The sequence below is a fragment of the Lygodium microphyllum genome, chromosome 6, assembly GCF_053477565.2.
Source record: "Lygodium microphyllum isolate KBCC chromosome 6, Lygodium_microphyllum_v1.1.10, whole genome shotgun sequence".
Classification (NCBI taxonomy): domain Eukaryota; kingdom Viridiplantae; phylum Streptophyta; class Polypodiopsida; order Schizaeales; family Lygodiaceae; genus Lygodium; species Lygodium microphyllum.
This window is the reverse complement of record NC_141140.1, coordinates 29,118,682-29,129,656: the sequence shown is the minus strand read 5'-3', so window position 1 is coordinate 29,129,656 and position 10,975 is coordinate 29,118,682.

The window sequence follows — 10,975 nt, the reverse complement described above, 5'->3', positions numbered from 1 at the left end:
TGATTGCTAAAGCCCAGCAATCATATACCAAACAAGCCAACAAGAAAAGACAAGCCATGAATTTCAAAATTGATGATTATGTTTGGCTGAGAATAGAAAAATGTAGACTGCAAAATGTAGATAGACATCCAGTTGTTAAATTAGCTCCTAGATTTTATGGACCATTTAGAATCATTCATAAGATTAATGATAATGCATTCAAGTTAGAATTACCATCTCATTGGAAAATTCACAATACATTTCACATTAGTTTATTGAGACCATTTAGAGGCCAATTACCTATCCACCCTGTTTATGAAAACCCACCTTTGTTAGAGCAAGAGACTGAAATACTTGAACCAGAAGCCATCATAGACACTGACTACATGACCACTAGAACTGGCCGAAGGTATTCTAGATACCTAGTAAAATTTAAGAACCATCCTGTAGAGGAAGCACAATGGATGCACGCTAGAGACTTAAATGCTTTCCCCACTCTGTTAGCTCCACATTGAGCTAATAGCAATTGAGGTCAATTGCTATCCCACCCCGGGGGTATGATGCCAGGAGGCATATTCCACGGTGGATTCTGTGAGGTTTTACGGTGGATTCCGTAAACTTAGATGACCGGGGCTCATACACAAAGAGGATTCTTTGTGCGAGAAGTTGATGGGGACGCCTGTCCTTTTCGGGCGTTTCATTAATTTAGTGTGTACGTGGGTGATTCCATAGCGGGTGATTCCGCAAAATGCATATTAAATTAATAAATGTTTATGAGTTTAGAGTGCGCACTCGTAATAAATTAAGGTTAGGATTTATTTCTAACCAGTTGATTTATTTATGTAGCTGAAGACTGCTAGGTATTCACTTTTGTCGGCTTAATTGTATTATTTTACTAACGATTGTGAATGCTTCAGTTGATATGTAGAGATAGCAGCAGTGGCGGAGGAAAGCATTGGAGTCTAGCGAGTATTCGACCTTTGGATTATATTTTGATAGGCGCCACGCCTATATTTTGTTATGTCTATTGAGACATCGATTATTGATTATTATTTTGTATGCGCCTATGCGCAAGGATATGTTATTTCTATTTTGGACATTGAGATTGGGCGTGCCAGACTCTATGGGCACCGTCCATTAGCTTTATTTCCTATTTTTGTAGAAAGCAAACTCAAAAGCTAAAAGCTTGTCATATTTTTGTAAATTGGGCTATTATTGAGCATGAAGATGGAAATATACATAAAATACATGCTTTGTGAAGCGCTCACACAAGGCATGGGGGGAGATTGAACCCAATTGGTCTCTTGCTTCTTGTCGTTCATGCTTTTACATTGTTTTTTGTGCAAAAAGGTAGAGTTCATTGTTCTTGGGGACCTTCCGGGATTCACTACGTGAGCATTCTGCGACCGATCTGCGCACCAGATATAATATCAAGCTCCCATTACTCTTCAATGAGTCTATCTTTATGTGTGTAACGGACATTATCTGGATACAGCTGTACACGTGTGTGACATTCAATAAGTCAGTGTAGTTAGTGACTTAACCACAATTAGTCTTGGTTAGTTATACCTACGTGTGTAAGTTTCTTTCATTTGGTATAATGGAAAAATAATGAAAGAAGAACAACAATGAGCCAAGTCTCATCTTCCGCTCCACTCTGTCTCTCCCCCTCTCTTTTAACAATGTGAAGGCCTCATTAGAATTTATGATCTAGATACAAGAACTAGTACAACTGCAGCTAGCTATTACTTGTTGAGAATCAAGCTTGTAATCAATATCACTCACATGACCGACCTTATCTAGACAGTTGTCATCTTAGCTGTCACTCTACATGTGTGTTGTAATAATTGAGTCAGTCAAATTCAACCATGGTTAGTGGTACGATCAGTTATTAGTGATCTAGTGTGTTTTCAATTATGTGTGATTGGACTTTAATAAGCATTATGGAATAATGAAAAGAAGAGAACAATGAGAGTTCACAACTCTCTGTTACAGCTCCATGTCTTTGTCTCTCTCTCCCTATAAATATTAAACATGGTATCAGAGCCTGAAGGCCTGAAGGCTTGGCGGTGGCATTGCATCGGCTTTGCAAGAGCTGGAGCCTAAAATCAGGAGCTGCATTGTGACGTGCAAAAGTTCATGTGTTGGCAGTCATTAGATCAGTTGGAAGGTATGTTTCTTGTGGTTTATTAGTTCACAACCTATTTAGGCTTCCTAGAGGGGTTCTTTGCCACTTGAATAAGCTCTATTGCATGAGCATTGAGGGAAAAAATAGTAGCAAGGTCAAAAACTTGACCTGCACAGATTGCGCCAGTTTGCTGGTCATCTTCTCCTGCTCCAACTCAAACATTGATAGCCATAAAAAACTTGTCTAGGATTGAAGAAAGCTTTATAGAATTGGTATATTGGTTCTCAACTTGTTTGTAGGATGTTCAAATATAACATTGGTTGGAAAATAGAGTAGGTCTACTATTAATCATACAGGACAGCATACATCTACTTGGTTGTAGCTCATTGGGAGCTATATTAACCTCTACTGATATCTACTCATGCTTGCCAATGTATATGCCTTTACTCTTGTGTATTTTGGCATGGCTTTGAAGAGTTCAACACTCAAATTCAAATGGTAATAGCACGCTAAAATCTATCCAGAATGCAAGCTGAAATCTATCCTGGAACTTTTAGCACTAAAACAGGGCATTGGTTGATCAAGAAAGGCTTGAGAATGATATAGACAATCATCTTGGATGCTCGACAAGTGTTATAGCAATACGTATGTATACATGGGCATGATATTAGAGTGTTAAATGCTCATTTTTGGAGCTTGTTTCTAGGCTAGAAATAGTGAATTGTTTGCTGCCCTAAATATATGACATCTTACACATGAAGTTCTGAAGTATCTTGACACCTATTTGATACTTGTAAATGCTTGCATGTTGCTCCATGAATATAAGATTCTTTGTGGATGTAAGTGAGCATTAAATTCTCAAAGACGGGCTGAAATAATACTGGTTATAGTGGTGGTCTCTGGCTATAAACAACATGTGGCAAGAGTATTTGGCATTGCTACCTGCATATAGTACAAACATTGATACTTGTTTGGTCACATATTGAATCCCCAATGTACAGGGACATGTCTATGGTGGTTTGAGGATATTTTTGAGCTGAGAAACAGGCTACTTGTCTGTCATAAAATGTGGGAAAGTCTAGTGAATGTCAGCATCAGTTCTATGCATCTATTGATGCTTGTATGGACATAGTTTGTTGCTGGAATGTTTTTCCACTACCGTAGAATGTTTTGAGCTAATTTGAGCTTGGTTTATGCTTAGTTGACTGTGTTTTTTCATTGCTAGAATACAGTTTTCAGCAAGTAGGTTGTCAGGAAACTGTACCTGAAGATTTGAAGAAAACTAGTCCTGAACTGCAAGAAACTATTCTTGAACTCTAGGAAGTGTCAAAAGACGCGGGATCTAGAGCATGGCTATGGCAGATGGAACACAAAGAGAATGTTCATGATGACATAGATTGAAGAGACCAATTTTTACTCAAGTGAATTAGGTTCCAAGATGAAATCTTGGACTCATAAACAAAATCTTGAGTATGAGAGTGACAATGACCAAAACACTAACTGAGATGGAAAAGTATCATGATATTATATTCATCATCTATGAAAGTGACATCCAAGTACAATATTATATAGAGATGGGTAGGTACCAGTCTTCCTCTCTATGCATATGGGATTCCTACAGCCTGCATGTCTTCATTCCAATCTACTCTTACAAAGAGGCAGCATGGATGTGATTGCAAATATCAATTCCCCTCCCCAATCACAACCAAAAATACAAAGTGTGTAGAGGCTTTAGTGAAAGCAACACCTACAAAGTGTGGGCACACCATAGACATGGCAAGACACCAAAGGCTGTCTCGCAGAAAAGGCTAAGCGTGGGTACCACAAACATGGTGGACATCCATAGGATGTAACAGGGGCCTCACAAAGTGTACAAATGTTGGGAATGCACGGGATCTAGGACATGGCAAGGAGCTATGGTGGATGGAAGAATAAGAATGAACTCATGATGACATAGACAAGTAGAGACAAACTATTACACAAGTGAATTAGGTTCCAAGTTGGCAACTTGGACTCATAAACACAATCTTGTGTAGGACTGACAAAGACAATACACTTAACTGAAAATACAAAGCATCATGACTCTTGTATTCATTCCATATATGTTAAAGTGGTAGTCAAGTACTATAGTTGTTGGATGGGCAGCAGTTTCCCTTTTTGTGCATATGGGATTCAGTCTGCCTACACGTCCTAAGCCCAAAACTACCTCATACAAAGAGACTGAAGTAGGTGTGATTGCAAACATCTCAACACCCCTCCTCAATCACAACTAGAAGTACAAATCATATAGAGGCTTTAGTGAAAGCGACACCTACAAAGTGTGGGTACACCATAAACATGGCAAGACACCAAAGGCTGTCAACATGAGGAGTTTACAAGTTTATGTCCGAAGCATTAGGGCTAGGCAATACAAGGCTAAAAAATTCATTAAAAAATAGGATCAAGGACTATGAGGCCATTTTGATCTTTAGCATTTCTTTTGACATAGATCTTTTGTTCATTGTAGATGTCGATGTAGTCCGGCTTGCTCTTTTTGATCATGTACTTATTCTTCACTTTGCTTGCCTCTTTAGAGTCTGCATGATTTTTCTCTTTGATCTTTTGGTCCTCTTCTTCTAGGTCCTCCTCATCTGCTTCTTCATTGACTTTGCTTGCATATACATTAGCCTTCATGTCTGAGAGCAGAATTTTGGTGTCGAGGAATGCTTAAAAATAGCTAAAAATTATGAATATCAAGGGAAAAATATTCAACGTCGAAGGCGGTGGCTCGATCTAGGACGATTTTAAGCATCAAAGTGCTCTAAAGGCGCCCGAGAGACACTTGTTGATTTTTCATAATTTTTCAGAATGCTGTGCGGGTTGACAAGAGTTACCCGCCAATGCAGGATGCCGAGCCGGACGCCCAAGATTTTTCAGAGCTCAATTCGGAGTCCGGATGGGGAAGGAGCCAAGAAATGGGCAAGATTTGAAGAGGTGGGGACCAAAGTTTGGCCAAGTGATCATGATCTTTGGGGGGGACATGCAGCTTTTAATGTAGCATGACATTTCACATGAAGAGAGAGAGCAAAAAATGTGATGCAAGCATGGAGGAACAGGGCGCCGATTTTCACGCCATGATGTTGATCATGCCATCTCCTACCTATGAGCAACCATGCCAATTGACATTGGGGCTTCAATCCCCCCTGGATGCTGACTCTATCGCCATGCTTCGCTCCTCCAATGGCGGTCTCTATGAAGATCTCTGATTTCAGCCTTTCTCTCTCCTCCCTCCCTCTCCCCTAAAGGCAAATTCATGTGATGAAGAGGAGGAAGAAGAATGCATGGCGGATGCTTGTCCAATGAAGACCGGATTGCTCCGTGGTGCAAGAGGAAGGAAGATTGCTGATTGTGGACTGTCATGAGCATTAATGGTGGCTGGAAATCAGTCCCCAGATATGGCAAATAAAAACCCGCAACCCGCAAAGAACGGTAATCTCATTTTTACAAAGGAAAATGGTATTTTTATGCAATTTGCTTCGTGAGTACTTGTTCCTATGGGATGATTATGCATCATAATGTTGTTTGCTATGAGTTTGATCAATTTATGATCAGAAAATCAGAAAATCATAAGTGTTGTGGATGAAATTAATAGTGTAAAACCCGTAACACATGAAAATATGGGAAAATTGGGTATTTTTGAGATATAAATGGAAAATATAATAAGACACACCAACTAAACTTGTATTTTTGCTATAAATGAACCTGAGGGCCATAGCCCACAACTCATTTTTAATTTTTAGTCATTTAATATTGCAAAAAATACAAGAAAAATAGGGAAAAACCACTAAAAATAGGGGAAAATTGGATTTTGAGTATCAAAAATTAAGAAAAAATAAGATTCATGTCTGTGGATGTATGGGGGGTTTGAAGTATGAGGTTTATCCTCAGTTCAGCCCTACCTTTATGGTTTAGTGAGTTTTTATTGCTTTTTATACAATAAAAACATGGAAAATGAACCCTAAACCTATGCACGATGCACAACCTAAACGGGTGAGGGGGTAGAGTGTATAAAAGGTGTTTAAATGCTGAATGAAATGATGAAAAGATTGCTGGTTTTTTATGCATACCATTTAGGTTGGTCGATAATTAAAAATTAAGAACCTAGTAGCACGAGGGTTTCTCGGTGCTAGGTTCATGCAACGCCGCATACGAGCGATAGTCAAAATCATTGAAAGAGATGTTTTCCACATGTGCACAGTGCTGATTTTCTTAATTGTTTGAGCACATGGACATTCACAATTTGCATGAAGCATGAAGTTTAAAAGATATCAAACAATACCTCTTGGATGCATGGAAATTGCTTTCTAGATTGTGACCAACGTTAAGTGAGTAAGGATATCCCAAGCTGTAGGCTAGGCGTTGGGTCTAGGGGAAAGAAATTGAGGAAGCATGGTATATCTTCTAGAAATACGCGAATCATAAAAGAGAGAAGTTTGTGTGCGATGATGTGTTATATATGTTTAGCGACGCATCGAGGGGCCAATCCCCAAGGTGTAGGAGAGTCGCAGTGAGGTAGCGGCAGTCAGTCATGGGAGGACCTCCTATGTTTGTGCTTCGTGCTATTTGGCAATGTGTTGGGACTCCCTCTGAGGAGTGTTAATTGGGTTAGAGTTGGACTACAAGATGTAATACAAACGCAGGATGTTTAGGAAGATGATGTATGTGTCATTCACGCTCCTGGCCGCGAGGCCGTGGTGTTGTTGAGCGCATGATAGAGATCCGCGGCTAGTGCATGAGCCAGTGTCGGCCCGTTTTAGGTCCCATCAATGGTGCGTCTACCGGGAGCCGGTTAGAAGTGGCTGTCCTCGAATCCTGGTTGTTTAGGGACCAGTTAGCAGTTCATGCCAAAGGATACTGAGATTGATCCGTTATTCATCGATAAGTATCGTCTGGCATTCAAAAGCAAGAGAGAGACGGAAGAGCTAGGCGACGTGCTGAAATTTTTAGGAGGTATTCCCCTAAACGTAGCGGTGCTGAATCCTTACGAGGGAGTGGATCTAGTGGTCTTGGTGCCACAAGCAGTAAGTTAGGAGAAGGAGGAAGCTCTAGTGCTCCCCTTCCTTCCAGAAGGCAATCTACATCAAGTGCGGGAGGTGTAACCCCACCATCCCCTATTTCTAGGGCAAATCCAATTTCCGTCATGGCACAGCCTATTGCAATTCTTCCAGGAACGACAGATTTGCCGGCTCTAGGTTACCCGCTACCCATTTTTAATGGGCTAGTTGAGGAAGATGAGAAACTCCACATCAGGGAGTTTCAAAAGTTGATGTTTAACTGTCGCATCCAAGAAGAAGAACATTTAATGATGTTCTTCAACATGACTCTCAAAGGAAGAGCTACCATATGGTATCATGGTTTAGAAGCCAAAACCATATTGAATATTGATTCATTTTATGGAGCTTTTCCAGGGGAGTTTGCCCTTGAAAGGGGTGGGCAATATTGGTTGCGTGTACTCAACCTGGCCCGCCAAGAACCGCACAAGGATATTCGTGCTTATGCGAAGAAAATAAAAGAGGTTTTTCGTAAGTTGGACACCTCTATTCCTATCCCCGCAGCTGCCCAATTGCAATATTTTCTGCATGGTTTGGACTTTAATATTCAGTTGCAGTTGAGTAGTGTCCCTTTGGGGGATATAGATACTGCCATTACACGAGCACAAGAAGTGGAATTGCGACTATAAGCAGCCTATGCCTCTCGAGGCAATCCGAATATGGGTCTAGCATTGGGAAATAATATGGCAACGGCCAATGGTAGTGGTAGCCAAGGGATAGCGATGGCTAATCCTAATGGGAGAGGGAGCATGATGCAGAATGTGCCTTTATTACCAGCTCCCCCTAGCATTGCCCAAATGTCAAGTGTGACATTTGTGGGAAATCCGGCCATTTAGCAGCCACTTGCTGGAGTAAGATTAGTTCCCTCCAGCGAGGTAATCGGCAACCAGGGCCTGCTAATCATCATGCGCAAGAAAATGATTCCCAGCGAGAAGACAGACCTAAACAAATACTCCAATGACCAAAAACTACAGTGGAGGAGCTGCCTAGTGGTAGTGGGGTTAGTTTGATTGAGGCTATGCACGTTAATGATGCTGAAACCTCTAATCTGCGAGCAGTCCTTACAAGAGGTCAAAAGGGTAGAGAGGCCGACAAGGATAAGCCTGTCGACGGAAACCCTAAACAGGGCGACAAAGGAATGCAAGTTTTGGATCCTGCCATGGAAGGGGGACCTCTAAAGCCCGTGGAGAGTAAAGCCGATGTTAAGAAGGATAAGAAACCACCAAGGAAGAAGGTGAAAGTTAAAAAAGAGGCAATAAAGTCGGTTCAGCAACCTAAAGAGCGGATGGTTTGGCGTGAAAAGCGAACTCTACGAACTATCATGAATTCGATTTGGCAAGCTTTCTTTGCGAAGTCAAGCCAGATGTGAATCTTTTACAGCTTATTAAGCTTTCTCTAGGAGTACGCAAGGAATTTAGAAAGATCCTGCGTACCGGGTATATCGTAGAACCTTTGGGTATTGCGCGAGTTGGTGATGACTGGTTCGAGCATGCTGAGAAGCATTGCCCAAGGGTTGCAACCTATGTCGATGGGATATTAGTAGATTATACCATTGTCAACACAGGATCATCTGTTAACATTATGAGTTCTGAACCGATGGAAAGGTTGGGTCTTGCGATCCAGAAAGATACCTCCACAATTCTCAAAATGGCGGATGATAGTTTGAGACAGCCGGAAGGCTGCATTACTAAGGTCCATGTCACAGTTGCAAATGCAGAATGCCTGTTGGACTTTAGGGTAATTCGTTTTGCAGGGCGTCCAAGTAACCAAGTATTACTTGGACGACCTTGGATCTTGCAAGTGGACTGTCAAGTGGATATGGTAGAGGTGCTCAGCGCGTGGTGATTGACGCTTATCCTGAGTCCCCACAGAGTGAGAGAGCTCCTCTATCTTCCACAAAATTGGAGACATTAGAGGATTTATCCGCCAGTGAGACATCATCGAGTGATGAGTCCAAAGAGGGATCCACTACGGAAGACATCTATCAGATCACTTTGAATGAGCCGATAGAGGCCCAAGATCGTATAAGAGATGCAGATGTTATCGAGCTAGACCTTGGTACGCCTGATGAGTCGCAGCCAATCAAATTAGGTTCTATGCTCAGTTCAGCAGAAAGGGAGGACTATGTGTCCCTAATTCAAGAATTCCACGACATTTTTGCTTGGAGTTATGATGAGCTGAGAGGCATTCCTCCCAGCCTGGTTGTTCATACTATTCCTGTAAAAGAGGACAGTCGTCCTGTGCGTCAGAAAGTAAGGCATATGCCTTTCGGACTGAGGGACGGTCTGTTTGAAGAGTTACAGAAGCTTTGGAAAGCGGGTTTGATCTTCCCTGTTCAACACACGGAATGGTGTTCGCCAGTTGTGATCAGAAAGAAGAAAAATAATCAAACCCGATTATGTGTAGATTTTAGGGAGCTGAATAAGCAGACAGTTAAGGATTACTACCCGTTGCCATTCATTGACCAGATTTTGGATCAATTAGCGGGTAGGGAGATATATTCGTTTATGGATTGCTTTGCAGGATAGAACCAGATGGCAATTGCATAATGTCAAGATTGTGGGAGAGAAGGAAGGAGTCTCGCTTGAAGCTTTCTTGCTTGCACAATGGGGGAAGACACACAAGGGTGGAGGCTGAAAACAGTTTTCCTCTTCTTAGTTGTGTAAGCCAAAAAAACTCAAATACAAAGAAATAGAAGAACCCTATATATGGGTCTCAAACCAAACTCAACTAACTAAGGTGGCATACTAACTGAGCCACGAACTAGAGTAGATAAGGATAGCTATCATGTAGCTATTATTCATGGGCGGTGTACCAACCGCGTCTGCAACTGACAAGTCGGTGACATAAATATACAACGGTCACCCTGGCGTATCACGAGTGGAGCTCGATATCTCAACACTCCCCCTCGAGCTCAATCCCAATTCCTGCACACCAAGCAGGTCTCTGAACTTGCGCAGCTTCTCTGCGCCCAATGCCTTCGTGAATATATCAGCTACATGATCCTCTATGCTGACATAAACTAGATCAATAAGACCTAGTAAAACCCTCTCTCGCACATAGTGATAATGCACCTCAATGTGCTTTGTTCTAGCATGATAGACTGGGTTATTTGCCAAGTGTATACTACTCATGTTGTCACAATAAATGACAACTGGCCCATCTGTAGACTGATGCATATCATAAAGTAGCTTATGCAACCAAGCTACCTCACATGCAGCCATTGCTGCACCCCTGTACTCAGCCTCTGTGCTCGACAAGGCAACTGTAGGCTGTTTCTTGCTGCTCCAAGTGACTGCAGCACTCCCAAAAGAGAATACATATCCACTGGTAGATCGTCTATCAGAAATACTACCAGCCCAATCAGCATCAGTGTATCCATGCAACTGTATCTGAACCCCAGTCTCATAAAATAGTCCATACTGCAATGTGGACTTCACATACCTAAGTATGCATCTAGCCGCATCCAAATGTGGTTTCCTTGGAGCCTGCATAAACTGACTTACCAATCCAACAGCATAGCTCAAATCTGGCCTGGTAATAGTCATATAAATCAAACTTCCTACTATGTGTCTGTACATAGTAGGGTCTTCTAGAAGCTCACCTGCATCTGTGCTCAGCTTCACATTTTGCTCCAAAGGAACTGAAATAGGCTTACAGCCTGTCATCCCATATTTGGACAGCATGTCCAATCCATACTGCCTCTGCAAGAGCTGTATCCCACTTGGTGATCTAATCACCTCAATGCCCAAGAAATAACGCAGCTCTCCCAAATCCT